We start from the raw sequence: 7,254 nt of genomic DNA, 5'->3' as shown, positions 1-7,254 counted from the left end.
GGCTCACTCTGTTCAGGGATCCTTGGGAGCATGCACTTGAAAGAAATTCAAATCTGGGGTTTTGGATTTGACTTTGTGTCAGATTTGAAAGAAACTGTTTTGTTTGGATCATGGATTTCAAATCAAACTTGCTTAAGTTTTGAATGAAATTTACTGCAATGTTTCAAATAGAATCGGAAGGAATGGAATTGAACTACTTGATTTTTTTTTTAATTACTCCTTTCAAAAAGTATTCATTCCTTTTTGTTCACCCATGTTACTTTGCAAAATAAACGTGATGATTATATAATTTTATATTATATTTTATTCAATTTAAAAATTAAGATATGAATTTTTAAACTTGTAAACATGAAGGTATCAAAATTTTATTGCATTTTGTTAAAATTTACATCATTTAAAATTCAAGATTATAAACTGTATATGCAGGGATATTGTACCTACAATTTATAATCATGCATTTAACATTGTTCCTCCATGTGACGGTTGTTGGCTTGTCATGTCTATGCAGCGATGCCAAAAAAAAAAATTTTCGAATATTGTTATTCTATTCAGATCATCAAAAGATTTTAACCTATTTGGTACTTTAAAATGGAATATAATAAACATATAGTGATTTAGTTATTTTTGGAGTGTGGTAAGAGGTTGCTTTTGTATTGCGGTGAAACACAACTTGGTCCTGAACTTCTAAATCTTGCGACAACTTCAGCTTTAATGAGATCCCTGAAAGCGAACTTGCAAAAAAAGAAATTGAATCTATTTCTGGAAGTATCAAACTAAAAAGGTTAAAATTTTGTATTGTATTTGAAACTCAGAAAATGTTATAAAATAGTGGGAGAAAATCTTGCAATTTTCTTTTATATTTTTCTTTTTGGTTTGTAGCTAAGAGATTATCCTTTATATATTTTACATTACTTAAATCTTTACATTTCTTTTTTCTAATTTTAACAAGTTTATAAATATTTATATATATAGTCTAGTATATAAAGTATTGTATGATAAGCTCTATGTTTAGCTTCACTTATAGCGTTTTGTTTTGTCTTGTTTTGTTTTTTGTTTTTTGTTTTTTTTCATTTTTTTCACCTTCTTATAATTTTCAATATTTTTTGTATTCTTACAAATTTGCTATATTTTATACCATTTTTTTTTTGTCTTAATGACTTTTTAAACTTCTTGATATCACCACAAACTTTATTATCCAAGTATTTTCTTTTGAACTCACCTAAAACCTTTTTTACTATTCTTCCAATAAAATTAACCACTTTACTCTAAATAGTATTTGCATCTACCTTATTTCCTACGGTCCAATCACACTCTTTAGTCATTTTATTTTTGAATTTTATTATATTATCTTCCTTTAAACTCTACCAGCTAATCCTTTTGTATTGATTTATGTTACTCTTTTCTTCCATTTTTTAATTTGTATATCTCACACTAGGACTTTATGATGTGTAGCCAAACTTTCACCTGCAACAACTTCACAATTCTTACAAAATAAATGATCCTTGCTCTTGGTTAAGAAGAAATCTATTTGATTTTTACTATGCTCTTGGAAGTTATTAAGTATTTCTTCTCTTGTTATAAAGCAAATATTCAATATAGCTAAATTATAAAACATGGCAAAATCTAAGATTATATCTCGACCTCATTTTTATCTCAATATCTATGACCTCCATGTGTCCTCTCATAGCGTATATTACCCTTTTCAATGTGTTCATTCAAATCAGCTCCTACAAATATCTTTTCAAATGTTGGTATCCCTTGTAAAATACTTTTCAAATCTTCTCAATTTTTTTTTGAAGATTTTTTGCTAAGCCTATTTAGGAAGAAAACACACTAATGATATTCAATATTTTCAGGGTTAGAGCTATCTTGATTTAATGATCCTATTCCCTAATCTTTTAACATTTACTATATTATCTTTTAAGCCTTTTTTCTACAATAATTTCTATCCCGTTTATATGTTTCTCTTTTCTAATATGCCAAAGTTTAAATCCTAATTTTTTTAATTTCTCTAACTTTTCTTCTACCCATTTTGTCTCTTGAAAGCAGATTAAGTTAATTTTCCTTTTAAACATTATTTTTACTACTTCCATACATTTTCTTATAAGAGTTCCTATAGTTCAAATTGCTAATCTAATATTAGTTTATTGTTAATCTAATATTAGTTTATTGTACTAACTTACTAGCCCTCTCGCTTCTATACTAACTCGTTCTATTCCCTAGATTTAGGTGAATTTGGTAAGAATTCATGATAATAAGATCATACAAAGTTTTATGCTATATATTAGCTACTTAACACAACCTTGCTCCTTTATTTAGGCTTGAGTCCAACTATGTGTACAAAGATAATTTGTGTCACACAGTCAAAGTATACATTTAAGTGTTCTTTTCTTTAATGCAAACTTATTTCACATAGATAATTTCATATAGATACTTTGATAAATTGTTTAATGAAAATCAAAATGAAAGGTTGAACTTGGAAGTGAAAAATGAGGAGAAGACTAAAACTAAGAGATTTATTGACAAAATTTGAGTTCTTGAAGTTAACATGACACTAAAAAAGAAGAAACATGAGAAATCTATAGGACTAAATATAATACCAATTGAAGTTTAGAAATGTTTAGGGGATAAAAGAAATATTTGGTCAATGTTGGAATTGATGTATTCCCAAGAGGCGCGCGCGCCAAGGGGGGGTGAATTGGGTATTAAAAATTTAGTCCTAGGTTCAATGTCCAGTAGTAGTATAACACAACATTGGGCCTGTCTATGCAATCCCAAATGCGTAGATAAATATAATATACGAAAATTAAATCATGTACAACATTTACAGTCTAATGAAAATAACATACATGTGCAATAAATAAATTGTAGAATAAAGTGCACACATATGTTATCGGAGTTTAGCAAATACTGCCTACGTCCCTGCCTCAGTTCGCAAGCCTGAGGATTCCACTACGGCTCACTTAATGGGTGGAATGACACCAAAATACAACCATATCAAATTAAAGCAGGGCTGACCTCAATCTTTACACACTCTTCTTACGGGGCGGAGAATTCTCACTTCAGGACACGCCTAGAATACAATAATCAATATAAAATTGTGTACAAATAAAAATGCTTCTAATACAAGCAGATTTGTACCAATACGCACAAGCAATAATCAATGCACTTCCAAAAGGTGTTAGTGCAAGTATATGAAATAACATTCTAGGTAATGTCAATAATCAATCAAGTGTGAGAGTGTATTATCAAATCTATCTTTGAAACAATATATAAATATATATCAACCACAAATAGGGTTTCAAAAATTTCCAAAGATATAACCAAAATATCTCAAAATGATTTTCTCAAAGTTTAAGCACAAGAGATATTTTCAAAGCAATCTTGTCAAAAAGTTTTCTACAAAACACAAGACAAACTTAAGAGTCTTGCAATAAACAATGCAAAGACTCACAAGCTAATAAAAAGTTTTCACCACAAAATGAATATTGATTAACTCAAGGGGGAATGCTTTTGGGCTTAACTCTCAATAAAAAATCAACAAGAAATTTGTGAGTATGAGAGTTTGTAGTAGGACTTGTAGGATCACTTAGAATACTCTCACTTAAAAAAATTTTGCAGTAGGATGAGCGGGGGAAGAGTATATGGCTTATATGTGAAGAAAATGCTTTCAAAATTTCAGAGGAAATTTTTCTAAATCAAATTGCTAATTGGAGTGCTAATCTTTGCAAATGAACACATATATATAGCTTCACCCAAAAAAATAACTGTTGGGACACAGAGGGGATTATTAAATTTGTTTTAAACCAATTTAACCTAAATAACCCCGTGTTACCCTAGTTAAAAATATAGCAACCTGAGAGTTTCGATCGACTATACTTTAAGTTCGGTCGACTGTATTGTTGAGTTCGGTCGACTGTGACCATTTTGAACTAGAGATATAGTCGACTTTATTAAGGCGATTTTGAACCGTTCGAGGTTCGGTCAACCAAGGCAGGTTCAGTTGACCATTTTCTAAGGTTCGGTCGACCAAGTTGTTGGGAGTCAGCCACGTGTTAGTTTGGTCGACCGTGGAAGGCAAGTTCATTTCAAGACAGGTCGATCGAGTAGTCAACATGTTGACTCTAGTAAGTTTGGTGAAGCTTTTATATAGCTTTGGGTTCAGTCGACCGAAACCACTTAAAGTGTGCATTTAAGTCCTGATTTTCATTTGAAGTCACCCCTACTCACATAAGTATAACTTTTGAGTTATAGGGGATTTATTATGAGGTGCTTGGGGACCTAAGATCAGTCTATGGCTTAGGCTTTTAAATTAAACCCAAAAATCCGGCGTCGATCGACTGCATTCCCTAAGGTCATTCTATGGCCTTTGATCTTATAATCCTTACCATGCATGTCATGCATTGATTATTACAGACTATTGAATAATTACTATAGACCCGAAATGAATAAAAGAAAATATAATACAACTTGAAAATGAAGTCAATCTTCATGCATTGTTCCTTTGCAATTCCATGGAATATGCCAAAAGATGTGCCCGTTTAAGTGCTTCTCGGCTTCCTTTTCTCATATGTCATCTGTGCTCACAAAAGTAAGCCTATTCATACACTTAGCACACATATGAGATACTGTGGTTTGTCATAATCAAAATAGGAGACAAACCCAAAAAATCAACAGTTAACTAATCTATTCAACCTTATCATAAAAACCAAGAAAATAGTAGAAGAATGAAGGAAAAATACGTTAGTACCTTTATACAAAAACAAAGACAATATTCAAAACTGTAATAATTATCATGGAATTAAGATTATGAGTCATACAATGAAATTATGGTAAAGGGTAATTGAATATAGAATAAGACTAGAAACGAGAATTTCAAAAAATCAATTTGGCATTATGCTTTGGAGACCAACAATAGAAGCTATTTTTCTTTTAAGAAACTTAATGGAAAATGTTGAATCAGGTGTAATCCCAAGAGGGGGGGGGGGGTGAATTGGGTATTTCAAAATCCTTTGCCACTTATTTACCACTTAAACCCTTCTTATATATTTACTAATGAATTCTTATTACTCAATTACTTATGTGCAATGCTATCCAACCTATACATGCAATATAAATGCAGTGCTGAAAGTAAAGAGTAAAGGGAAGAAAAAAGACAAACACGGTTTTTACAAGGTTCAGCCGACTTGGCTTACGTCCTCGCCTTGAGCAACCACTCAAGGATTTCACTAAATTCCCGCTCCTTAAATTGGGACGGAGCTTCCCTTACAATCCGCTGCTTACAAGAGGCACAACTCCCTCCTACTCCGTTGCTTACAAGAGATATAACTTTCTCTTCAACCACCGGTTCACACACCAAACCATGTATACAATAGAATCTGAAAAACAACACTCAAAAATGCTTCTAACAAAAGCTTGTGAGTACATTTCAAATTCCTAACATATTAACATATGATATAACTTGAAGCTCAAAAAGTATGAAAACGATACAATCGTTTATATATGATATGCTTCAACACACAAATCCTTCTTTAACCAAAACTCCCAAGTAATGATATATTTAAAACGTTTTGAAGAATTTTAGGGCTCTTAGTTCACTTTACACAAGTGCCCAAATATATTTGATGTGAGCTTATTAATAAAAACTTTGTCTTGAATATTAAATCAATCAAAATCACAAGGTTTTCTTTCAAATATTCAATCACAATACAACCTTTGCAATATGCAAATATATATATAGATATGTATTCCAAAGATCAAAAATCAATGTGATCTATTTCAGAAAATATCCTTCAACAATATATGTATTTAAGAACTCCAAGGATATCTAATCAAGTGGATTTGAACTATTAAAAATATCAAGTCTTTGAGTGGAAAAACTCACTTGAACCTAAAATATTTAAACAATAGCTAAAGCTCTTTTCAAGTGGTAATCTTATCAAAGTGATTATATATATATATATATGCACGCTCAAGATCTTGCTCTTAATACTTAATAAAAAAAAGATTTTGCAATAATAAGCTCTATGAACAATATATATATATATATATATATATATATATATATATATATAATTATATATTCTTGAATCAAAAACCAATCAACCAATAACTAAACAACTTTCTCAAGTAATGATCTTTTCAAAAACAGTGTTTATATGTATGTGCACACTCAAAAAAATAATTTCTATAATGATATTCAATAACAAGTAATGAGATGAGAAGTTCTTGAAAATAATAACTTGAATTATCAAACCTCAATACTAGAATGAGAATTCAGATGAGTGAACAAGTTCCCTTTGAGATTCTAAGTTGATTTTCCCAAGCTCGATGATTAGAAATTGAAGTGTAGGCAATCGTATAGCAATAGGAGCAAGTTTTCCAATATTCTTTCAACAAGATGTGTTCTTCTCTTTCTTGTGTGTCTTAGTTACGTTCTAGGGTTTAGAAATTCAGTATATATAGTGTCTTACCCTTAGGAGTGATCTCAACCGTTGGATCAAAGAAATAGCTCGCGAGTTTGTTTAATAAAAATCAAAATTTTAAGTTTCCAGCAGGTTCAGGCGCCTGAGGTTGAATGCCCAGGCGACCGAAGTTCCTTTACCCTTTGAAAAATTAACTTGAAATGCAGGGTCAGATGCCTAAAGAGAGGAGTTCAAGCTCCTGAAGCCAAGTCAGGCACCTGAGGTCCCAAGGTCAGGCGATCAAAGAGCCTTGGCCAACTTGCTATATTTCCCATTCATTCTTCAGGCTACCAAACTTAATCTTCAAGCTCCTAAAGAAATTCTTCAGGCTACTGAGGGTGAGTTCAGGCTACTGAAGTCCCATTTTTCCCAATTTTCCTTTTTTTTTAATTTAAAAATCTATTTTACTTTCTTTCTTAGCTTAAAAACATTTCTAAGTCCATGAAAGTCCCCTAATGATATACATGAAAATGCATGAATCCTAAAATCATTCTAAGTTATGTTGACTCTCAAATTAAATCATATGAAAATGTAAATACATAAGATCTAAATACCCATTCCCAAGATGTTCTTGAACTTTGCCGCTTGCATCTTGATTCTTGTACTCTTTGATTTCTATGGAGCTTGCCAAAATGTGTATGCTTTGCTTCTCTCCTTTATGACTTCCATGACTCATTATCTTTCTGTGCATGCTTAATATAGGCCATGTTCACAAACTCAATGCACAGATCAAATATCAAGTGATTTGTCATTATCAAAACAGGGTTGGACTTGTAGAGTCAACAATCTC

Source organism: Malania oleifera, chromosome 6 (genome assembly GCF_029873635.1).
Source record: "Malania oleifera isolate guangnan ecotype guangnan chromosome 6, ASM2987363v1, whole genome shotgun sequence".
NCBI classification, from domain to species: Eukaryota; Viridiplantae; Streptophyta; class Magnoliopsida; order Santalales; family Ximeniaceae; genus Malania; species Malania oleifera.
The sequence above is the reverse complement of the archived record's forward strand: the minus strand, read 5'-3'. Positions refer to the sequence as shown.